The sequence below is a fragment of the Dermacentor albipictus genome, unplaced genomic scaffold (genome assembly GCF_038994185.2).
Source record: "Dermacentor albipictus isolate Rhodes 1998 colony unplaced genomic scaffold, USDA_Dalb.pri_finalv2 scaffold_22, whole genome shotgun sequence".
Classification (NCBI taxonomy): Eukaryota; Metazoa; Arthropoda; class Arachnida; order Ixodida; family Ixodidae; genus Dermacentor; species Dermacentor albipictus.
The window spans coordinates 531,907-558,073 of record NW_027225576.1 but is presented as its reverse complement, the minus strand read 5'-3'; the positions used below and the strand labels follow the sequence as shown (position 1 = coordinate 558,073).

The following is a 26,167-nucleotide window of genomic DNA, read 5'->3' as shown; positions in this document are numbered from 1 at the left end:
CTTGGTCCCATCTAGATGAAAGTGTCGATTCATCTGAAAATATTACTTCCTTCCATTCTTCAGTCGTCCAGCGCTCATATGCCCTGCAAAACTCAAGGCGCCGGCGTTTTTGGTGCTCCGTAAGGTGTGGCTTTTGTGCCGCGACAAATCCACGAAGACCAGCCTCTCGCATGCGCCTTCTAATTGTTTCCTCACTGGCTTGCAGGTTGAGGGCTGTCTTGATCTGGCGGGCGCTCTGGAAATGATCAACAACGGCTGCAGCAACAATACGAAGATCGGACTCTTCCGATGTGCATCGGTGTCGTCCCGATCGTGCTGCATCTTTGAGTCGGCCATCTTCATCCCTGTATGCTTGGATTATTCGGTTGACCGCACTTATAGACGTTTCTGTGAGGCGGCATATCTCACGTTGAGGTATACCTTGGGAACTGAGCTTAACTATATTTCTCCACACATTCATCGGCACTCTTTTCGGCATGTTGCCTAGATTGGAATAGGGCGGAATTTGCGTAACTGTCGTTGTTTAAATATGTTCGTATCCCTTTATCAATCGAGCTGCCGATATCATCACGGTTGCATCAGACGAAAGCGCCGCCCTTTGCCAGCGCCAGTCACGGTAACCTACCATAAATATTTTTAGCAAATGATAAATACAGCCCACACGAAAAATGAAAAAAAAAGGGGCCAAGCACGCGAACATGCAGACACGAGCGCTCACGCTCCAACTCGAGTGCATGCGCAGACACAGCTTGTCACAGACACCACCGGCCCAGCCCCCCTGGACAAAACGTTAAGAGGCACCTAGGGCTACCATTCTGGAGCAAGGCAACACAAACTAGATGCACTAGGGAGCCAACCTTGCTTGCTAGGGAGACCGCGCACGCGCAGACCATGGTACTACTACTTCCTCGGGTGCGCTCCGCCGGCGAGCGGCCGCGTGTGTGGCATTCCGAATTATTCTGGGAGCGCCTGTACCTTACTGCGACAAGCTTTGGCGCTGTCTCTGACCGCCAACATTACTGTAACGAACTTCGTTACTTTTTGGGGTACTTTTCAAGCGCAGTGAGCGCGCCTAGCGCTGTGACGCGGTTAGCGAAAAGCAGCTCGGCCGTGGTGCGCAGTTTAGTTTCGCGCTTTAATGCACCGACAAGTTCATGGCGCTTTCTCTGACGTCCAACATTGTTTGAAATTATTTTCGGTACTCCTTTTGTTACTTATGAAGGACGCTTGCCGCGCCTGTCGTGACGCAGCGAAGAGCAGCTCGGCCGTGGTGACAGTTAGTTTGGCGCGTACTCGATCTTACTGCGACAAGTTGGTGACCATTTTTATGGCCCCACAATAATTCAAGTCGTCTTTCGGTACTCACGCTTGTCGAAAACGCGACGAGCGATAACACGGGAGTGTGTTGCTTGCGCTGGCAGAACGCGCAAAGGATAACGCCAAGGGGCTCAAACGCCAGGAACTTGTAACTCGAAAATTCTGTCTCCTGAACGGCTGAAGACAGGCTTTTCACCCATGCATTTGTCTTGAGTGCGAGTAGAAGGAATTCTGCTGAGCGTCCAGCATGATCTTGAGAGCCTGTGTTGTGGCCACCTCTGTGTATTCATAGCGTACTATCGCGTCTGTTGCAGCCAAGTTCTGGAAACGCGCAGTAGCCCGTGCATTCGTGCTATTAAAGTGCAGGGAATAAGGCCCGGGAAGAGGGAAATAGAATTTTTTGTGGTATGTACGGTATTGTTTGGGTTTAGTCGGGTATCTTGTACCCCGTGTGTGTAAAAGCGACCAGCTTTAGTTTGTATGCTGCCCATTCACCACTTTCGCACGCTTCACCTCTACACGCATTATGCTTGCATGTTAATACTAAAATGACACTTGCTTGTAATTAAAATTTTTTCAGCTGACGTCTAGCGGAGCTTCCTACGGGAACTACTGCTGCTTACCTGGTGCCACAACGTTGGATGAATGCACAAAAAGCCCGAAATGAGCAGTCATATAGAATAAAATAAACGTTTCCTCCTTTCACAAGGTGTCTTGCGTCTTTATGAAATTCCACGTAGCACATCTTCGATGGAGGCTTGCAAAGATCGCTCGCAATCAATAAGCGAATTAGCTTGAAGACCGCACGCGGTTGAGCTCCAGAAGCAAAAAAAGAGAATGAACACAGCCGGTGTGACGCGTACCAGCTAGCTAGTATTAAAAACGCGCGCGCACAATACCGAAACCGCAACTGTGGTTCAGGTATTAACGCCGACTGCTTGGTGCGCTGCAGTCAGTTGGGCCGCTGGGTTCTATGGGAGTGTCCGCTCTTCTTGTATTCCTTTCTCTATGTCTGCATCGTGACTGGCGACGAGGAAGCGGCAGGGCATTTGTCTACTCGGCAGCGCTCGGCCAGCAGCGTGCATTTTCGCCGTCATCCAACGGGAGCCAACCACGTTCACCGAAGGCACGCACCTGCGGCTCTCCCACAACCTGGCGGCAAGCCAAGACACAGAGGTGCCCGCGATATATTGCGCCTGTGGACAGTTCAACCACTGAACCTAGTCTAGTAACGTTGCGTTGCTCCTGCTATATTTCTTTTTTCTTGATGTACATCGCACTTTGACTGTTATTCCACCCTTATTTTCAGAGGATTCTCGGAGTTGTTACTATTACTGCGGCCTGTTGGGGCACCACAGGCTGCACACACGTGGTGTCACTTTAATGGCGACCGCAATTCCTCCTTATAAAACAAGAGCGTCTTTGCTTGCTTTTTTGCTCGTATATTCAGCTGTTTTAGCGATGTACCTTCGCGTTAAGACACCATTGTCATGCCTGACCTATGTACCTTTGTCTGTTTGGACTGACTTGGTGAGAGGAACTTTAATGCTTGGTTTGTGTATTCCACAACCTCTTTAGCCCTTTAGGAGAGCTCTGAAATGACTCGTCAAATATGAGTCGTGGTGCTACTAGCGGTATCAATCACGGAAAAAACATCCGCCGTGGCATCCAACAAAATTACTCTGGGCTGCTTTGTTTCCTGCCGATCTATATAATACATGAAAACACCTCTGTCAGGGCCTAATCCAAGTGCGACACAAAAGTGACTCAAATTTCCGAAGACCCGCACGCGATTTTTGCGTGGTCGTGAGCTTCGAGCAAATCCGATCCTGCGCAGATTTCACGTCAAGTCACTGCCTATAATTTTACGTTCTCAAAGTGTCACTTCTTTAAACTGTTCGACGCTTTTTAGTCGAAATGCTTGGTTTCGTTTTAAAGAAGTTGAGAAGAGCGCAAGGTTTGCTGAATTGTTAAAAAGTTTCCTCATAGCATGTGCTCCAACATGTTTTTTTTGTTAGTAGCAGGAATGAGTCTGTTTACAGAGTGAAATACTAAGTAAATATGTACGTTATTTTTTTCTTTTACCTACCAATTTCAATTTTACACATGCTGTGTCCACAGACTCCGTTGACCTCTTGGTGCTTACCTGTTATTTGACCTCGTATAGACTAGCCTCCTTGGCTTGCTTAATCGTCATATGTGTAAGGAAGGATTGCACTTGATAAAACTGACCTGTCTAAACCCAGCTCACGTTCCTTATTAGAGGGTGAACAATCCAACGCCTGGCGAATTCTGCTTCGCATTGATAGGAAGATCCTACATCGAAAAATCAAAAAGCGACGGCGCTATGAATGCTTGGCCACCACGAGTCAGTTATCGCTGTGGAAACTTTCCTGACACCTCTTGCTTAATATTCTTAAAGCCAAAACGATCGAGGGGCCCCGCTTTCGCGGTCTCGAATCGAACTGAAATTCAAACAAGCATTTGCCCTTTTGCTCTACGCGAGGTTTCTGCCCTCGCTGAGCTCGCCTTAGGACACCTGCGTTACCGTTTTGATAGATGTACCGCCCCTATTCAAATTCTGTTCCCTCAATTGCCATAAAATAAACTAAATAAATAGACGGCAAAGCCACTTCCTGCAATTGCAATAACAGTTAGGGTAAGAAATAATACCCAAAGCGCATATTTTCAAGGTGTAAAGAACGAATTGGAAAAAGAAAGTGTGGGCACGGTACGTCCTAGTATCCTAAGGTTTGGTTAATGAGGGCACATGTTCCTCGAGTAGAGCGTTTTAGTCACATGTCAAATGAAATGTAAATAATGAAAATCGGGATGCAGTTGTGCCCGGCTAAAACAGAGGAGGAAGATGATGATGATGGTGAGGAGGATGTAGAATGTATCCATGATTCTTGAATGTATCCATGGACCGCTGGTGGCCCGGGTGGTTGTTGCCTGAAAGTATTCTACACAGCAAACACGAAAGTAGTCGATGACCACCCGGTCAACATATATTGGCAACCGGTTGACCATGACCGCAAAGACAGATTGCATGCAAGAGCCAGCGGCATGTGGGCCTCCATCGTACGGAAAGCATCTGAATAACATAACCAGAAAAAAAAATCACAAAAATGAAAGCGTCGATGCCATGCATAAATAAATGAAGATCGGTTTGTTGCTCATAAACATGCGCATCCCACCGGGGTCAACCACTACCATGTAAAAAATAGTCAGAAGTCAGCGAAAAATAAAATCGCTTAGTTGTCCACAAAACAAAATGTTAAAGGGGGATCGATACCTACTGGAGCAAGGCCCTACAGAATATAAATTAAGAATAAATGTAGAAGGGAAATAAAAAGATATAAAAAAACGTGAATAAAAAGAAATTAGTGGCGGGATTTGAACTCCTGAGTGACGCGCACTGAGCACCGCATAGTGCTTGCGCCCGCAGGGCTCCGCCAATGCCAGCGTCGTGACGGCATTGGTGATGCAACTAGCAGGTGCTGGGTCCATGACGGCTGCCGGCGGACACGTCAGGGAAACCGCAGCATCCCGGGCACCACCCCCGGCGCTTCAGATTGGTCCTGAACAGCCTTGCTCCGAGTACCCCTGCCATAAGCAGGCTCGTAAACCGATAGTCGTACCTAACTACATGGGCGTTCGGCGGCGCAAGGACGGGACAACGAACGCAACACTGCTGCCAACACCTGGGCCACGTCTCCGCCGGGACGCGTGCTGCCGAGGGGACTCCAGCAAGCAGTCTTCTAACCGGCGCCATAAGCCGGATAAGTGGTCACGCATCAGGCCGTACTGGACGAGTCCGTACCGAAGTCTCAGGGAGCAGTGGGATGCGATAGGAATGTACCATGCAGTAACTCTGCTCCTAACAACATCATCAGTTAACCGAGATGTATGCAAGGGCTCCGGCCCGTAAGTGTAGGCACTCATACAAGCCGCGCCCACTGCCCTGTGACAGCCTCAACAGGTGTCACGTACCTTTGACTCATAAGAGCGTTGGGTCAGCCGCGAACCACCAGCCAAAGCGGCGTGTTGGTCGCCTGAACGTAAACAACCAAGCTTTGAACGCCGGGATCCAAGTCGCTGGACGCTATGGACCAGCCGCGGCTCCTGAAGCGGTCGTTCCAACCCGTTAGGCTGTCCTTTCCGCTCGACGGCCAATCTGGCCCGTTCACCAGAGACTGCATTGGGCCCGGTGCAAACTGGTGCAGCATGCAATACCACAAGGTGTTGAGGTTTTTGCCAGCCGTGTCCCCAGCATGGAAGCCAACTACCAGGCATCTACACGGGGCACGTCCCGCGGGCAGTCCGGCACCGCCTCACTCACGATCCTTTCCATTTGAAGAAGTAACGCTCTGTTCTTTTTGTTGCGTAACAGGGTTGGGTCTTCGTTTGTCCGGAGGGCGTCATCTGAGGCGCGAACCAGCCGCACCGCAAGCTCCGCCGTCAGAGTACATTCGGTCAGGTAATGCAAAAATGGTGTACAATTCATGCCGCAAGGCCAGAGCTCACTGCGTGCCACTCCAAATCTGTACAGGTAAAATGGAAATCATCCATGATCCGTAATGACAAGTGACAATGGCCTTCACGGCGGGAAAAATGCCGGAATGTGAGCAACACTGGGGACCAAGTTAAACAGATCCGTATTGACATTTTCCTATCTCCATTTTCGGCAGCAGTCTGCCTCCATCTGCGAGTATAATTTGCTCTTAAATGACCTGATGGAGGAATTTGCCACTCTTGGAAGCCCATACCGCGCGGCACTAGCTGCGGTCTCATCCGCAAGCTCATTACTTAAAATATTGCTGTGACCTCGCACGTGGTACAGGTCAATGTTGAATTTCACAGACAGCGGCCGAAGCACTTTTTTTATCTGCAGCACGCGCGCGTCGGTCGACGTCAGAGCCGCAACCGCCGCCAAAAGTGACAGGCAGTCAGAGTACACATTCACGGCGGAAGGTGCGTGTATGGTGTACAAGTACTGAAGTGCTTCTGTAAACGCGATCGCTCCCGCGCAATAAGCGCCGCTCGCATCTTGTATTCGAAATTTACCTATCTTTATGATACGATGTTGAGCCCTCATCACTACATACGCAGCTCCCCGCAGAATGCTCGGTGTACGAACCATCAGTGAATATGTGTAAGGCCGGCTCCATCGATGTATATAATGCCTCACTAAATGTTAATCGCCGAAAAGGAAATTTATGCCTCTCCTATAGGTTGTCATTACAGACGTCATACCTGAATTCTACTTTATCAGGCTGGTAGGATTGTGGCCCAAAAGACACGTGCTGGCGTAGAATAAACAACCGAAATTCGGCCACAATTATATCCAGCTCAAGTGCAAGAGGCGCCGCCTGAGTGAGTATCTGTAGAACCGCCGTTCACGTGGTCCGATACGCTCCAGTTCTTGCTAGAATGGGCACTCGGTGCATGGATTGGACCTTCTCCTTGAGCTGACTGTCAGGGCAATCGACCACCACACCGGTGCAGCATAGGTAATAACAGGTAAAATTACTTGACGGTAGAGCTTTTGAATCTTACCCATATTATATGGATAATGCAACCGGAAATAAGCTAAAATTTTGTACGTGCTTTGTTCCATGTTTTGCCGAATATAGTCTACATGGTTCTGAAATCTCGATCGCGAGTCAAAGAGAACTCGTAAAATTTTAAGCTCTTTTTTTCCGGAGCCGGACTTCACCCATGCGCGCTTTCAGTCCCTGCCCTCGCACCGACGGATTGCCGTGGGGAAGCGCCACAAAGAAATGCTTGGCAACGTTTATCTCCACGCGTTCCCCCTGCGACCATTCGTGGACATGATATAAAATCGTCTCCGCCTTTCTTTCAATGTCCGCTCGGCTCTCGCCCGGCACAACGATCACCGTGTCATCTGCATAGGCCTGTACAAAGGCGTCCCCCGACAATTCCACGTCGAGGAGGCCCTGGACCACGACGTTTCACAGAAGTGGACTAATGGGGGATCCTTGTGAGCTTCCCAACGTGGGCTCCGCAGACATGTCCCCTGAGTTTAATCGATGAACTACCGACCGGCCAGTTAAAAATGATCGAAGTACGTTAACGATATTACGTGGGCAAGCATGGCGTTGCACCAGCACCATCGGCTGGTGCGTCTAGTTGTCATAACCTAAAATAATTTGTGCCCATTCCACTATCTTTACTCCCACAGACTGCGTAGCCCAACCTCCTCTGCAAGACACTGTCGGCCTGGGATCCATGGAAAGTAGCAAGTCCGGGATTCAGTACTTATTGGTCTTCGTTTCGTGATTCTGTGAAAGAGCCACCTTAGACCCCACCCCCTGAACATCGAGAATCAGTGCCTGACTTTCCCTTGTGATAACCAGGTCAGAAATTCTCGTGCCCGGCGATGTGGTACAGTGCGGCTCGACCTTAACTTGCCAGCCCAAGTCGTTCAACCTCTTGGAAAGGTACTTGACTATATTGTTGTGTCGTTCAATCCTCGTGTGGCGAGTCCGATGACACCGCTGCTGTATGTGGCCCATGGACTCTTCTGCCTCACAGCCCGCCTTGCATCTTTTTGGAACGTTTCTTCCTCGTTTCAGACGAGTCACATCGGGCATGGTGCCAATGCGGAATTTCGTCAAATCAATGAATTCCTTGCTCTTCAGGAACTATGTGCTTTCTCATGACAAATGGGTCGAACCCTTTGCCTTCTTACAACCTTCAAAAGACCTTCCATCGCTTGACATATGTAATTGCGAGGCCCAAAAGTGGACTGACTCTCTCGGTGTTGTAATCGTTCCTTTGAAAAGGCATATCCGTTCCGCCTGGTGTATCGCATCGGTAACAGTCTTCTTGGTTGCTGCGAATACGCAGGCCGAATAAGACGAGCGCATCATCTTCGAGAAGCGTTTTAACCGTAGAGCAGGAATTGTTGTCCTTAAGCCGGTGATGCCCAAACCCCCCTGTTCAATTTACGCATAAAAGAATCCGATAGGAACATCATGCGGCAGTGCCAACAATTTCCATGTGGTGGCTCTTCTTGCTCTATCTACTGATGTTAGTGTCTTTGCCGAAATAGATCCGAGAGTTAAACGACGTGTTAATCTTTGCATAAGGTAGCATAGGATCACCAATCTCTGCTGGTACTTCAAAAGAATACTGAAAACTCGCTGTAACAATGCAATAAGCTCATGCCTTACTAGTCCCTGTATTCTCCTGGTAGCAGAGAAAGTGACACCGAGATACCGCCACAAAGAAGTACAGTTCTGTGAGGGAATTCCTTCGCCATGAATCTTAAATTGTATGTACGGACAAAATGTGGATTTGTAGCTGTTGCCGGAAGGGAGATTGACTAACATGGAGGACTTGGCTCCATTTGCCTTTTGGCCCCTCTTCGAAAGAAAGTTTTCAAATTTCCGTATGTGCTCATGGAGCCCATACTGTGTACTAGCAGCTAAGATCAGTTCATCGGCAAAGGCCATAGCTGAGATTTGACATCCCTGACACAGAAGGAGAGTTCAGGATTCAGTTGCTGGAGAAGTTCGTCGATCAAAAGGTTGAAAAAGAATGTCGAAAGGTGATCCCCCTGTCGCACTCCAGCAACTGGACGGACTAATAATTAACTGTCGCCTTAAGAGTTGTAGAGGAAGTTGCATAGAAGTCATGTACGTAACAAACAAAATCGTCACTCACACCTTTCTGCCTTAATTCACGAAGGATGGTAGGATATACTGCGTAATGAAGTGCCTTATAAGTATCGACGGATGCCATCGCGAGCGGAACATGTGAATGTCTAGCCTCGTCGATAATAGTAGCCAGACGCATGATATCTTCAGCACAACCGTCGAGTGGGATGAAAGCCCTTTGCCTTTCCTCGAGTTTGAGTTAGGATATCCGTCGATTGAAATAGATTTTATGTAGCAGGCAGACCAATACATGAGATATGGTAATAGACCGGTGGTATGACGGAGCTCATGCTTCGGGTTTCTTGGGTACAAGGATTGTGCGAGCTTGACTCAAAAAGATTGGTAGACGCTTCTGAAACATGAGCAAGTTAAGCAGTACCTTTAGCACAGCCATAGGGACAGTTTTCAATCCCTTGGCTGTATAGCCATGTGGGCCAGAGGCCGAGTTCTCCTTTGGAAGTGCTCCCTTGATTTCTACCGCCGTGATGAACCGTTACGGGTCAATTGTCTCATGTGGTCTTGCCACATTTGGGTCTATTAAAGGCTGTTCCCTCTTTTTCAATATAGCTCTCCATTCTTGAAGGAACATTTGAGGCTCCTATACAGTTCACTCTGCCTCCCCCCCCCCTCCCATCAAGTATGCGTCTCGCGCAATGCAACTGATGTCCGGCGTAATAAGAGGGTCATAGCTACTCCCGCCACTTACCCGCGCCTTTCTGAGTTTCCTTATGTAGCCTCTGAGACCTTCAACTGATCGGCGGAATTCTCCGCTGTCAAAGGAGAGAATCTGTCTATTGTTATGCTCTCGTCTCGATTTCTCCGACTCCACTGCGCCGATCTAGAGGATCGGCACCTAAAAACAAAAAATTTTTTGCGCTCAATTAATTGAAGGAACGATGCTTCCAGTACACATGCGCATACGGCGACAACGTTGCTGAGAATGCAGCTCAGAAGTGTACGTTTTGGTTAGTGTCGTAAAAAACATGGTTTCGTCACCCCGCCGTCGTCGCTTAGCGGTGCGTGAATAGTGTCAACGCTCCTAATGTCCCGGATTTCTAAACGTACGTCCACGCTAGAGGAAAAAACGCGCGCGGCATGCCAGCAGAAAGCCCGTCGCTTAAACAGGCCAGCGGCAAACGTTTTCTGACGTGGAGTAAATTGCATAGGAATGGTTCTGCGGTTTCCCGCTCACCCCCAATCGGGGAGACCAATGGGGACTAACCAATTCAGTCACGTGGGCGCAACCACTCAAGAAAATATACCCTAGTCCCTCAACATTGCTGGTCGCATCCGCAGAGATTCCAGCTGAGACCTATAGCATATCACATGCTCGCCGCGGCGGCAAAGATGCCCGCTAGCATGGACATGTCAATGGTGGCGCGTTCTTGTCGCGAGCGATTTTCCGCGCACGTTCTTGCAGCTAGTGTAGAAGTGCTATCGTGCTCAGCACAAGCTGCACCGCGAAAGCACTTGGAAAAACGGTCGCGCTTTCTACAGCTTACACCGAGTGTGATTGTAAATTGAGGCTGCAGGCTACGTTCATGTTCCTGCACATTAAGTTCAGCATAACGCTATAGGCATAACATTAGGAGACAGAACGAGAGCGGTTTGGATCAGAGAGCAAACTGGTATAGAAGACATTCTAATTGACATTAAGAAACAAAATGTAGCTGGGCTGGTCATGTAATGCGCAGGTTAGATAACCGCTGGAATGTTAGGGTTACTGAATGGTTACCAACAACAGAGAAGCGCAATCGAGGACGGCAGAACATTGGATGCGGCGATGAAATTAGGAAATTCGCTGGCGATAGTTGGAATCGGTTGGCACAGGACAGGGGCAATTGGAGATCGCAGGCATAGGTCATCGTCCTACAGTAGACATGAAACGCGATGATGAGGGTGAAGAAGAAGAACAAGATGATGATGATGATGATGATGATGATGATGATGGCTGCTGCAGAGGGACCAGTTGTATATAGAGTACATGAATGACAATTTATTTCGTGTTAGCGATGCTACAGCGTAATCGCAGATACTTCGAAATAGGTGCAAGTATTAATTAAATCGGTAGAGTCTTTGACTAGGCGCGCTCGCCTGTTGTTGAAAACGGCGAACTTTCCGAGTCCATGCGGTTTTCCTCGCCCCAACCGAAGTGCTTCTGCTTCGTTCCGCTGTTTGCTGAGGGGTGAACTTGTGCGTGGGCTTTCAGCAACGGAGGCTGCCATTTACTTTCTTTTGTGGGTGCGATTTTCCTGCAAAGAAAATGTAACAGTTTGATTAGTTGGTATTACGTGCGAAAACAAATGGGATTTCTTTATTTCTACACGGCAATTCGTCACGTCAAGGAAAATTTGTACGATCAGGAAATATTCATTCTTTGAATCTCTAAGGGAGTCCTTTGCGATCCGCTAAGGGAGGCCTCTGTCATCCGCTTCAAGAAAAGCGACTATTGGTGCCAATTTTTTTTCGGCTCTAGCGGAATTGAAGTACACCAACTGCTTATGTAAATTTCGATGGCTTAATCACTTTTGCGCGTCATCTTAACAAACCATGATTACAAGTAAAACTTTGTATTAGGATCAGACATTCATGCTCTTCTGCTTACCTATTATTGTATGATCGTTGTGCACTGCTATAATTTGTACTATATCCTTTGTACGTGCAAAGTGAGCCTTGGAAATGCGTGTAAAATTGCTTGAGCTCATCCGAATGCCGTGTAACTCTAGACACGAGAGAAGAAATTGCAGGCACTTAAAGAATTTATTTTTCTGAGTCATTGCTCTCTATATTGTACTGCAATATTTTAATAGTGTGCCCCAAGCATAGAGAGACGCTGACATTTGCCTCTTGTAGCCACCATAGTTCAATGCTATTTGCTTCGATTCGTTTACCGTTTCATTTTTTCCCCCATATATCAGTTTTCTAAGAATACGGAACATTGGTTAGTCTGGTCCTGTGTAACATGTTTTTTATTGCAGTAGTCAGGCTTTTCTTCTCTTTTTTTGCGTTTGTTTCTTTTTTTTGCGTTGTGTATACATTCTTATCACGTCTATTATTGGTGTATGTATATCATGCTTTGTTATATACCTATTACATATATATGCTCTTTTAGTCAATCTGTGACGCCCCCCTTACCAAATGCATCATACGAGACCTGTAAGCAAACGTTAAATAAATAAATAAATAAATAAATAAATAAATAAATAAATAAATAAATAAATAAATAAATAAATGAGCGAGGTAGCCTTTCAATGCATCTAGAGATAACAATTTGAACGCCTTTCAAAGTAAACAGCGCTACTTATTCCGCATACTAGGAGAATGCCAGCAAACTTGAAAGTAGAAAAATCGTGAAGCAGACATAGACAAAGCGACAAGAAGGTGGCTGCCACCTCCCTGTCGCTTTGTCTGCGTCTTCTTCTCGATTTTGCTACTTTAAATTTGCTGGCGTTCTCCTATATAACCATCTACCAACTAGCCCAACAAGCCACTCTCATGTACTCATTTTCTTGTTCCTTGGGCTCTTTCTTAGACCAGCCACATTCCTGTCGCTTTCTTTATGTCTGCTTCTCGATTCTTCGCCTTTAAAGTTTGCTGGCATTCTCGTAGTGTATCCATGTACCAACTAGCACAACAAGCCATTCTCATGAACTTATTCCGTATAGCAGAGCAGTACGCACGCTGTTGGGATCATCATATGTTCTGAAACTACTCATTGCTGCTAAACCACAACTTAGAACTGCAGCGATTTTACAGCAGTAACGTCACATTAGTGAAACGAATATTCAGAAATACAAAACTGATCCCAGAGGCTGATTGTAGGCTGAAACACCCCACACACATCGCGCTGGCCGCTCCTTCCACCTCAACGCCGCAGTACCTTAGGGTATGCTGACTTAAATCACTTCAGTGCATGCCGAAAAAACCATTCGCCGCGTAGAAGATGCCAGGTTATACTAAATACATCGCCCGGCGCGAAAAACACCACCAGACACTGCCGTTGAGCGTGTACCTGGCATACAGCACGAAGCGTGGCCCAAGCCAGCAGGCCGACTTACCATAGATGGCGCCACTGCTTAGGCAATATGGTGGCGCATATGAATAAAAAAACGACTATATATTTGTATATAATAATTTATACGATGCGGGTTTGATTCTGCTTAGCACTGAAGAAATGTTGAAGGATGTTTTTTTTTTCTCATTGGAGAGCAGCGCGTACCAAGTGGTGCATGTCCAACGACTGAAGTTCCCGTCAGAGAGGTTCATCAAATAACAGCATGGCAACAGGAATGAGCTAGGCCGACGAAGCTAAGATGTTTTTTTTTCTTTTTTTGGCAGTGAAGTGAAAGCTACGGAGGCATTGCGCGCACAAGTAACCACAGTTCAGAAAGTATTCCTTATTCTCACTCGTGAGGACCACAAAACATAAATATTCATTTACTATTGCGCTTACAATGAAATGAAACGTAATACAGGGTGTTTTATTTTACCGTTAAAAATGTTATTTAAAGATCACCGCGACGTATCTGCTTCTCCAGCCAGACTACTCTAAGGAGCATACATCAAAGTGAAGAGAATATTTTTACTATAATTAACCAATTTTCGGTAATTTCCTTTTCAACTAATTACTTTACGCCCCATATTCCAGCTTGCAAATTGCAGCCAGTGACTTTTAAAGTGATATCCCCTTGATGTTGTGCTACTAAGCACGAGGCTGCGGCGGGATCCAATCCCGGCCGCGGCGGCAGCATTTCCATGGGGGCGTATTACAAGAATGCATGTGTCCCGTGCAATTGGGGCGCGTTAAAAATGCCTTCGTAGTGAAAATTAATCCGGAGTCCTCCGCTACAGCGTGCCTCATAATCAAATCGGGTTTTAGCACGTAAAACCCCAGAATACAATACAATTCAATCCGTGTTCACTTGGAACGAATTCTGAGAATCCCACCAGTTCTGAATTATGCGCTAAGAAGGCTCCGTCAAAATGCATTCGCGTTCCAGTAACTTTTGAGCTTCGATGTGTAAAACGGCATACTGTAACAAAGTAAGTGGAACAACTGAATTTTTACGGCAAGTTTGACTGCGTTTATCACAAAATTGGTGCTAGTTTCCCACCTTGTTCCAAGGGGACGTTCTTTGTGAAATTACTGGCGTCAATTCATGTAGTGTAACACGCATGCTAAAGTAATTAGATGAAAATGTAGTTAGGGAATTTTCGTTAATTAGTTAATTATACGTAATCGTTATTTTTTCATTTTTTAAGGTACCCAAGAACAGCTTTACGCGTTAATGTTGGTACACTTGTGTTACATAAAGAACGTAAAACCGAAAAACAAAACAGAATATCTTAAACAACTGTAGTACAAAGTGCAACAGAATACAATTATTTAGAGACAGAAGTCAGATAATGGGCAAAGAGTAGAACTGAATATATCGAGATCGTCACGCAAGTTATTTTGTTGTGTTACAAGATACAGCGTTAGAGGTGCAAGAGCAATACACGTAGAAAATGCTAGGATTGTGCAGGTTAGGACAAGGCACGCAGAACGTTACAGCTGACAGTAACCGCGGATAGTAGAAGTCGTTGTGAAATATTTTATACAATAATAAGTAATCACGGTATTTCCGCCTTGTTTCTAGGGGTCTAATATTAAACATGCGCAGTACTCACTCATAGGCATCAAATACATGGCGTCCGGGAAATCGATCGTACAGGATACGAATGAAACGTCACTGAACACATTCAATTTTTTCAACGTTGGTCAAATTAATACACTTCCATACCACACAACCAAACTCTAACTTCGAGCGGACAAAATAAGAAAACAATAGAAAAACGCAGTTAGCATTCGTAAAGATTATAGTCATCCTTGATATGAGGCCTAACTTCCCACAGGATACATTAACGATGCCAGTAACATGTTCTTCGAAGGTTATTCGGGAGTCAACTAATATTCCTAAGTCACGCGTACACCTCGCTCTTTTCAAAGAACTGTTGTCAAGTGAGTGTTTGTATATTAAAGGGCACATTTTGCGATTAAAGGAAACAACAAATATCTTAGTTGGATTAATGCGCAGAAAGTTGGAAGCACACCACTCGGCAACACAATTAAGATCTTCCTGTAATAATTCACAATCCTGCTCTGATTCTATTTCACGGTGAAGTTAAATATCATCAGCGTGTAAAAGGAGACGTGAATAACGCAAACATTCTTCAAGGGTGTTAACAAAGATATTCAAAATAATGGGCCTAAGATTGACCCTTGCGGAACATTGGAAGTTGATTCATAAGGTAAGGAGTACTTAGCACCAACGCGAACATAATTTAACCGTGTTGACAGGTAGTCTTTATTAAGCGTGCATAACCTTGTACTAACGCCGTAACTCAAGAGATTATGGATAGGAATATTATGAGACACAACATCAAATGCTTTTGACAAGTCGAAGCATACGGTGTCTAATTGTCTTCGCTTAGCAACAGCGGGTCCTGCAGCACCAAGAAAAGAAATAAGGTTTGTTTCCGCTACCTACCATGAACAAAGCCATGTTGGTATACCCTAATGTTTTGCCTAAAAAGAGACAGATGTGTAAACATAGCTATTTCAAGCACTTTTGCAGACGGAGACAGGAGTAACACGGGGCGATAACTTTTTATGTCACTCATGCTGCCACTTTTATGAACTGACACAACTATTGCCTTCTTCCAACAAGAAGGAAAGGCAGTTGTACGCAAAGCAAGATTAAAGATGTATATAAGGAGAGGAACAGAAATAGAACAGCCTTTGATCACAAAATTTGGTATGCGGTCGTGAGCGAGAGAGTGCTTTGGTTTCAACTTATTTATGGCCACCGCGCTATAGTGTTCTGTAAAACTTGGCATGTTAAAGTGGTCACTGAAGCTATCCAGACAGTCACCAAGCATAGGAGCATGCGCTGTATTAAGGAAAACTGAGGGAAAATGTTCAGTGAATGCATTGGCGATATCGCAGTTTCTAAGAATGCCTCGAGATGGATAATTTATGACATTAATCTCAGCCCGCTCAGAACTGTGATCTTTTACATAGGGCCAGAAACGTTTTGGATGGCATGTTATGTGCTCTTCGACAGGCTTGACGTATGCACCACTGTCCTACGCATTACGCATTTCACCTGGCTTCGCAAGGCACTGTATTTTTCGTACCACACCAATGATTATGTTTTCTTGAACTTCCTATGGCACCTTAGCTTTTTACGGAGTAGTCCACGTAATTCCTTAGAAAAACACGCAGGATAGCGAGCAGGATGAAATTCTTTGCAGGGGATGGAGGCCTCCAAAGCACATTTTACATTATCAGTAAGGTTGATATCTGCTTTGTTGATAGCAGTGTAAGCAAAATACCGTGTGATCCACGTAACTTGAGTCTATATAGTTATTAGACTGAGTGCTCCAGCTCAACGATACATTTGTGCTAAATTCCACAGGAAATTTAAAAAAAAACTCTCTTACCGTTACAATAAAACACAAGGTATATACACCAGTAACTGTTAAATTTGACTAATTTTGCCGCTTTTGTCCTTCGCGTTTCGGCAAGTGCGACACCGTCGTACACAGAAGCCACGCTGGCTCATCATGTGCTCCAAGAAACCGATTACGCTAAGTTCTGCCGGTCTTGTCACAGTAAGCACACGTGCAGAAGTTACGTCCTTGTAGCTTTCGCTTCAATCACCCTCCCCCTAAAAGTATTTGCCATCGAGTGCAGTACAGAATCACTTCGGCTGCGCCGCAGTCACTGCACTGGCGGCGTTCCTATCTTCTCGATACACAACCACCACCAGCAGAAGCAGGGCGATGAGGAGGCTGCCCACCATGAGACCCGCGCCAATCGTCCAGGTCAGCAGCCGGTCTTTGTTGCAGAACCGCGTGACCTCTGGCTGATGCGGTTGGTTACATGCCTTCGCAACCTTATGAAAGGCCGCGCGGGTGCTGTCTCGGCTCTTCGCTCGCGCCACCGGTGGCTCGATCACGGCGCGCTGCTTCTCCTGGACACGGGTCCTCACTGCAGAGAGCGGCGATGAATGCTACAGCGTGCATTGAATTCGAATCAAGTGTAGCGGAACGCCGTGATTCCACAACGAGAGTTCAGGAAGAAGAAACACACGAAAAAAAAAGCATACTTACTTGATTAGGCACCGGCCTTGGCACGGCCTTCGTCAGGGTAAAAATATGTATGGACACGAGAAATGAAATATGCCACGGACTCAACACATTTCAATATGTCTGAACAACAAGCCGACACCATTACCCTCGATCACAGTGCGGACTACTGTTAAAACGAACTCTAGCGTGCTGGTTTGCTGATCTTTTACTTTGCTGGTGCGCTAGCCTCCACTCTCTGCTGGAAGGTTACCAGTGCAATGCGCAGTTACGTAGAAACCTGCCAGCGTCACCAACTACAAGTAATCTGCTGCAAAGGGGGCCGATTGTTCACCTGCAAAAAGGACAGCACTGGAACATAAATAAGTGTTCTACTCCTGGGTTCCCTTTGGCAGTGGACCGCAATGTGCTTTGGCTACCATGGTGCCTTGATGAGGCCATGCCTTGTGGCTTGTCGCCCATTCCCAGTTTACCGAGTAATGTTCAAATACAGTTGTATATAAAGAAAACGTTGAATGATTTGTTCATCTATATCCCTGGCCATGAAGAGTCCATGGGTATACAAAAGAAATCAATCAAATTTTCTTTGACTGCAAACTTACATAACAGTAATAAATATTTAGTAATTGGTTTTGTTCAACTATAAGCAAGTTCGCTCCAGCATATAACTCCTACTACAGGATATTCGTTATGCATCCCTTACTTAAATCGGATTATTAAGAATGGAACTATGGAAAAACTATGGAAATTTTTCCATGATATGACTACATTTTGCATACAACATTTCATTCCTGAACGTTCTAAACGTGTAGGAAAAAGAAACCCCTGGGTAACTCGGGAAATAATACACACAAAAAGAAAACTTAAACGTATGCGAAAGGCTTGCACCCTCCGTCCTAGTATCGAACAGAAACATCACATTCATCTTTTAGGTAAAAAGCTCCGGCATAACCTGAAGACGTCTAAAGATAACTTTTATAACTCAACACTGAAACGATTTCTCAAAGAAGCCCCAGATAAGTTTTGGAGGTACTTGAATCCGACGGCTAAGTCGTGTAGCATGCACACAGACAAGAGTAGCCAGGATCAAGCGGAGGCATTTAACTCCTTCTTTTCCTCAATTTTTACCATCGATGACGGTATTTTGCCTACCGTCAATGATTACACAGACAGACTTCCTATTCAGAATATCAAGATTACAGAAGAGGGCGTTTTCAATCTCTTACTTCACGTCAATATAAAAAGAAGTCCCGGTCCTGACGAAATCCCCAATGAATTCCTTTATAGATATGCCGAATGGACATGCAAGTTTTTAACACTAATTTTTCAATCATCCATTTCTAGTGGCTCGTTTCCCACTGCCTGGAAGCGCGCAAAAATTGTGCCCATACATAAAGGTGGCCCAACCTCTAGCACTAGCAACTACCGACCGATATCGCTCACGAGCACCTGTTCTAAAATGCTCGAACACATTGTGTCAAAGCATCTGCTCACCTATTTACATGAACATAAATTAATTTTTCCAGGTCAACATGGCTTTCGCAAAGGTTTGTCCACCGTCACTCAGCTTATTGAACTTGTGCATGACCTTTCTAGCACAATTAATGCCCGCGGCCAAACTGATACAATATTCTTAGACTTTGCAAAGGCCTTTGACAAGGTGTCCCACAAAAAGCTTTTACTTAAAATGAGTTTTACTTTCAAAAATTCTTCCCTTACGCGGTGGTTCACTTCCTACCTTGAACATAGAGAACAATATGTTCAATTGGGACATCAACAATCTAGTTTATCTCCCGTGGTATCTGGGGTACCCCAGGGTAGTGTCTTAGGGCCCCTCTTATTCTTAGTTTTTATAAATGATCTGCCAAATGACATCACTACCCAAATAAGAATGTTTGCCGACGACTGCATATTGTACAAAAGAATAGAGTCACCAGGTGATCAGGCCAACCTTAATCTTAACTTACAGAAAATTAAGAACTGGTGTGGTCGGTGGCAAATGCAGCTTAACCCAACTAAATTGGTTTTTATGTCCATCTCTAGAAAAAAGAATATTTTAAATTTCCCATACCGTATCAACGGTCATGAGCTTGCTCCAGTTAAACAACATAAATACCTAGGTCTTGTATTTACACCCAACTTGCGTTGGAATCTTCATGTAAATGAGCTTTGTGCAAAAGCTAACAAAGTATTGTGGAGGCTGAGACGTAACCTGCACTGTGCCTCCCCTGAAATTAAAATTATAGCTTGCAAAACCTTGCTAAGGCCTATAATTGAGTACGCAAAAATAGTACGGGATCCCTACATCCAAAGTAACTGTCTAAAACTAGATAAGGTCCAACGCCTTACTTCTAGGTTTATATTTAATAAATACCGCCGTTTTCACTCTCCGACTGAATTATGCAAACTTGAAAGCTTCCACCTCTGCAAAAACGTACGGATTATGAAAGGCTTAAATTCCTGTTTTTAGTAATTCATAACCATGTCAAAATCAGGTACGACAAGAACTTCCAAATCAAGACACAGGAAACATCACGGCACAGACACAGTATGTATATACCTCCTCCCACAGTGCACAATGACTGCTTCAGGTATAGTTTTTTTCCCAGGGCAATTCAGCAGTGGAACTCTTTGCCTGACTCAATTGTCCAAATAAAATCAGTTAATGCATTCTTGGAAGCAATACATTGTCTTATGTACCCTTATACACCCTGATGTTCTGTAGTAATTGTTGTGACATAATAAGTCAAAATGTGCTCTGTAATCATATTGTTAATGTGTTTCATGTCAGCAGTGCTACTTCATTTTTTATTGCATTGCATTTTTGTTGCATGCATTGCATGTATTGTGTTGTTGCATGCATTGCATGTACTGTGTTATTGCATTGCATCGCATTGCATTATTGCATTGTTCAAACGCACTAATGCACTTCTCTGTTTATGTATGTTACATCCACTCCTGTAATAGCCCGTCAAGGGCTGACAATATAAATAAATAAATAAATAAATAAATAAATAAGGCTTAGCCTATAACATATATCTGATATGTTGGACATTATCAGAGTGAACATTATGCTTTAAAATAGCTTAATGACGGTTCAACGACTATGTCACGCTTCGATTATTTTGAGCCATTCTGCGACGCTGTTAGGGCCAAGAGCACTAACGGAATTGTAGTATTGCCTTTGCACTAGAGAAAACGAATGGGTTGCGAAGACGTGGGGAAATTTTGCCGAGCTCTACGGTAGAAAAATTAGGTCGTGACAGTTAAGGCACCACTAAAACTAGGAACAGCGAGGCGCGGCCTTTGCAGTGTGCACGTGTCAATTTGTAGCGACTTACTTAACTGGTATATATTCGAGACACATAGACTTTCTTTGTATTTGCCAAAGAAGACAGCATGGCCACAATTGGTACATGACCGGGGTTGTTGGAGAAATATGGGAGAGGCCTTTGCCCTGCAGTGGGCGTAACCAGGATGATGATGATGATGATGATGATGATGATGATGATGATGATGATGATGATGATGATGAAGGCTGTGATCCAATGACCAGCTTTACTAGTGTGGTGAAGAAAGTGGGTAGGTGAGAAATTATCAAGGCACATTGCAGCTCACGCTTACACGCCACATTTTTGGCGCAGGAAACGTCTCGCGCGGAAAACAGTGTTCCTACTATTTTTGTTTCTAATTTTCTGCTTCTCTTTCTGTGTCACCGTCCCGTCCCCCAAATATGTCCTTGCAGACTCACCCAGCCTTCTTTCCAGTTTTCTTTGATTTGATTCGTTTTTTTTTTTTCTTGCGCGCTGAGTCACAGATGCCCAAGAAAACAGCCAGCGACGGTGTGCGGTTCCGTACACGAAAGACAGAAAAGGTATAGCACTGTGGCGGTGAGGGAAAAAGATATTGCCACGTAGAGAAGCAAGAACCAGCTACTTTGATTTCTCTACTCAAGCGCTTGCTCAGCTCACGCTTTCATGGCGCACTTCGTCGTCGCTGAAAAATGGGCACATGGGCGCCGCCTAAGTACAAATAGGAAGGAGTAACATGCCTGAATCGACAAGGGAAGTAACGTTGTGTAATATTCTGTTGAACTGACCTGCACTATATTGTGTCACTGTGACTTTTTCCTTTTTCATTTCTACTTTCCTAACGGGGGCGGGGGCACGACCGGGTGGGCACGTTTCCCTTGTCGTTCATTCTATACATGTCACCTGCTGCTTCCAATACGCTTCAGTTGCCGGACAGCGCTAGCCCCATGTTTTCCCCTTTCTGTGTTTCCGTTTTGCGGTGCGTTTCTATCATGGTGAAAGAACTAGTTTATTAGAAAAACGTATAGTGAACATTTCTCGCGTTTTCGCGTATGAAACCTCATTAGCATGTTGAGGAACGTTCAGGAAGCTCGAATATAAAGTGGAACGCTGTCATAATAAGATTCTTTGATGTCAAATGAGATTTGCTTCACACTTCCGCAGTTTTCACGGTGGTTGTGTGTCCCCTCTCAAGATTACGCGAAACATCCAAATTACCTCGGTCCCGTATTTGGAGCTACGAGTGGCTGGCTCTTCATCAATTGGGTCAGCGGAAAGGCTAGGTGAGTTGCTCATTACGTACCGACACGTGGCTCCGAAAATACAGCAGGGGTCACCGCCTGTTTCTCCCCCGGGCCAGCAACGCAGGTGGAGATGCGCGAGTCCTGGCGCTTCACCTCCGCCGGGTGCGTCTCTGTGTTCGTTCCGGTGGAAGTAGTCGGTCTTACTCGCCGTTCCCCGCAAGCGCATCGGCAGAAGGCAGTCCTGGCTGCGAAATAAGCGCCACTATGCTTGCAGATACTTACCGGACATAAACTTTAACAGACAATAACATATGTTCCGATCTCAAGTAAGAACGTACTGTATGGTATGCGAATGCTAGTACTTCAAATACGGGCGGTCAAGGAAAGTGGCAAGCGATTAGGCGTTGAGATCACTGAGCGGAAAACAAGCAGTAGATAGTTTTCAATTCCTCTCGTAAGCTACAGACGGAGGTCCCGTTCCCCCTAGAGAATATTGGAAAGCACTTCAGCGCATAAGCCCTGTAAAATACTTGGGGTTTATGTTGAATAACAGTGTTCGAGCAAGAAATGTCGAGAGTGTCGAAGCTGCAAGATATATTCTTCGTTCGGTCGCTGTTTTTCAAATCAAGCTTCCTTATTCCTGCGAACAGCTGTCTTCTTTCAGAGTTATGCTAGGGGAGTTGTTTCCCGTTGAGTTTCATAGTAATAGTGTTCCCAAATATCTGAGCAGACCTTGCTATAGGCTCTTGAAGTGCCGAAGGTATTTTGACAGTAAAACCTCTTAGATTAATTTATTTGACGTTGTTCTCTGTTCCTCTTGTACTTTGTTGCACCCTGTGGCCGTGCTTATCGCTACCACACAGAGTCATTAAAACTTGAACAATGGCTCACGTTTTATGGCTCCGTAACATTTCAGCGTCAACAGAACGCCACTCTTTCAACAACTTCATATACCAGTTGATGTTTATGCCTTTTGGATTGCGCAATATTACTTGCAAACCAATGGGCTCACAGAGAGGCTGAGCCGCACCTTAACCGATATTCGGGCGATGTACGTTTCTGACGATCATCGTGACTCGAACAGCCCTTCGCGTACAAATCATGCCGTCACGACATCAGCGGTATTTTGCCATTTTGCCTATTGTTTCTCTCCCCCCAGCCTTTCATTTCTACACGCTACTAATTTGCTGTTGTACAACATGGCACAAAGTACGCCCGCGATGCTGATGCTCGAGCTCGTCTGGCCCGTCAGGTCACTCATGAGAGACTCCAACTCGCGATTATTAATGCGAAAGCGTTTATCGCTCATAAAGGGAGAAATCCGGTGGCATAGCCGGACATAGTACAAAAAGTCACGTGGTCACAGATACACGCTCGTGCCATTCCGCGTGCGTTCGTCGTTCACTTCCACAGCTGGCTCCGATGGCACCCGCCATGCCAGTGTTACCATACTGCGCCTCCCTCTGCGAAGGCGCTTACGGCACTGGCCCACTCACTGCCAGTCGGTGCAGTGATTTCAGTGAGTTCTGTTGCGTGTCCCGATGGACGAACCATCTTCGACTTCGACTTCTCAGTCGGTAGGGGCGCCCCGCTCCTTTGGACGTCCACGAAAGTGCGCGAACGAGGCCGAGGCACGTGGTGTGAGAAATGATACAAAGCAACGCGAAAACAATACCATTACGTTTCGTAAAACGAGTCGGCATCGGGAAGACGTCTTAATCATTGCGCATTCGTCAACATAGGGATAATTTACTGCCCTTGACTTTTTTTCAATAGGACCGCTATGACCGCAGCCACCAACACCTCTGCTTTTCTGCGGGATCTCTTGTACTTCTCTGGACTCCATCTCGTCGCGTAGCTCTTTCCGAAACACTTTTGTGCGTTACACAGGGGGTTCCAAGGTTTGACGGCAATTTGACCTTAACTATGAGATAGCGCGACTGGACAGTTCTTCACCATCCACCATGTCACCTCGTGACGTGCACATATCCCGTTTGATACCGTACTTTTCCGCCGCCTCCACCTCGTGTAATTAGTCTGCGCGCAGGAGGCGCTCCGCCCGCGAGGGGGTTAGGTGTTACGAGCCACCTCTTTGGACTAACGAAGAAGGTGATCACCTGAACGTTGCGCGCGTTCGGCCATCTTGGCCATATCTGTAAGCAGTCTGTTTATAAATCGTGCTTCCCTTTTCTTCTATTTGACGCCCCGTCACAATGTTTTACCATTTACCAGGCAAGTAAATTTTAATGTTTTTGTAATTGGTAATGATAATATTGTGAAACTGGTCTCTGCTACTAAGATTGTGTACTGAGGATTCAACGCACGCAGTGCCCTACAAAGACATCTTCTAGTTACGAAGGTTATACCTGTGTGGTATAAGCGAAGAATTTTAGTGCTGGCGTAGTCCAGGTGAAACTGTCTACGCACAGAAAGTAGAAAAAGCACTTAGCCGTCTGACATCACTAAAACAGTATTACCGTGATCTCATTGCCTCCGTTTATTGTTTCTTTAGATGTCAGCGTTTTCGGGTGCACTCCACTTGCTTGTAAGTGATCAATATTTGTCTTCAGCTTGCTATACACCCTGCACTCTAATTGTTTTTTGTTCATTACTTTATCAGATCTAAACCTAGCTGCTTATTGTTAAATGCTCTATTTTGGGCTACCTGCATTTTGCTGTTTTCTACGGAATTGTGTTCTGATCCTAATTAGCCTCGAGCTGGGGACTTCAAGTGTAATTTTCACAATTTCACTGTATAGTGAAATTAATAAATAATATTGTTTCAATTCCAAATACAAGCAATGAACAATAAATTAACGATCAAGATACTGTCACGTGTTCCCTATGATTGCTATATCCGCAGGTCTGCCTATGATGAGCACGTAATTGTGATGCTAATTATTAATAAATTACCCATCTATAGCATCGATAACTTTTATAAAGCTATCGATATTGTAAAAATACCATAAGTAGTATTACCACGAACAGTTAAAACAGTTCGCAAACTCCTGCTCACCAAAACCTTTTTTTTTAATATCCAGAAAGGTATGCATAACACTGAGCACGTGCATTTCCGGAACACTTTTGAGGAACTATGAATATTTTTATCACGCTAACCAGACATCCAGAAAAGATATCGCTAGAATCACACTCGGAACCAACCAGTGTTTCACCAACCCAATTACTTCATGTGTTTGGTTAATTTCAAACACCAAAGCGAAAAATGAGTTTTCTCCAGCTCAGCTGTATGCGTTGATAAGGACTTTCTTTCCGCTCTGACTGAACAGTCATACCTGTAACTTAATCACGTATCAACCAAGACACTTTGACGGAGAGACACAAGCACGTAAAGGGACAACAGAGACAAATATTTCATCACTTTATACTTACAAATTATTGTTTCTAACTACAGTTTTGTTAATTTCGTACTAATATACTGATTATTAAATTAAAAAAAAACAAGTTAATTTCTTTTTCAATTTCGGGCGACGAATCTCCAGCGTGGGTACGCAGGTGTGATGACATCGATTTCAAGGTATCTTCTCGCATTTCAGCCACAGTGGCTGAGTAAATTAGTAAGATCTTGATGAGGGCTAGTTGGTTCATACTTAGAACTGAGGTGAAACAGCGCGAAAAAGACGAGGACACAAGGACACAGAGCTTGTCTGTGCTATTTGTTTCCTTGTGTCCTCGTCTTTTTCGCGCTGTTTCACCTCAGTTCTGAGTAAATGTTCCTGAAACTTGAAAAGTTTATTCTTTGGCTTTTCTTTAGAATACAACGCAGTCCCTCCCTATCGGTCAACAATTACGTGGGCCTGTCCAGATGTCGTGAAAACTGGGAAATTACGATGAGCTGGTAGATAAAATATCAAGGCGTCGTCCTCACTCGTTTTTTCGTCTTTACTAGCTTAAGAAATCCCGTCGCACGGCAAGATTGGCTTCTTATCTTTATTTTTAATTTCTTTTACTTTGTGTGTGTGTTTCCAAATTGTAATGTACCAATACAGCTCAACGTATATTCTTCTCCTCTGGCTCTTTAAACCGCTTGTCCTCAAGTCTGCTTTTTGATGCGGGTGGACATTTGGTCACGTGATGTCTTTCATTTTTCTCCAGCTTTCTTTATCAGCATGAAAAAAATCAATGGGCAAAAAGTACCAGGCTGAGGACATGGCAGCTTGAAGTTTCTTTCAAGTTCCTACATATTGTTGAGTGACAGCACGCCATTCGAGAGCGGTTATTTAATATATCAGCTAATTGCAATAAGTAATAATTTAATGACATCAGCAACAAAATCACTTGTGGCTGCTCTACTCAAATGCGATCAATGTACACTTGGTTATCATAGTGTAGAATGGCCCGCTTTGTTAAAAAAATAAGAAGACGTGATGCATGATAGCTAGGACCCCCTTTACAAGTTGACATCAGCATCTTCCTATCTTGGAGTCAGCTTCTCAGGTGTGTGAACAGATCAGACGAG

At 45.1% G+C, this 26,167-nt stretch overlaps 1 protein-coding gene and 1 long non-coding RNA gene across 3 annotated transcripts in view; one reads left to right on the top strand and one right to left on the bottom strand.

Moving 5' to 3' along the window:
- LOC135897083 (uncharacterized) overlaps positions 1-26,167 on the top strand; it is a 497,858-nt gene that overhangs the window by 133,307 nt on the left and 338,384 nt on the right. The window lies entirely within an intron of this gene.
- LOC139052369 (uncharacterized) lies at positions 11,012-21,935 on the bottom strand. Of its 2 annotated transcripts, XR_011509872.1 has the most exons (3): positions 21,750-21,935; positions 16,847-17,037; positions 11,012-11,254 (listed from the first exon to the last, which is right to left on the bottom strand). It is a non-coding gene; the product is annotated as an uncharacterized lncRNA (long non-coding RNA). The 2 variants fall into 2 exon arrangements; XR_011509871.1 differs by lacking the exon at positions 11,012-11,254 and having other exon boundaries at positions 15,323-17,037.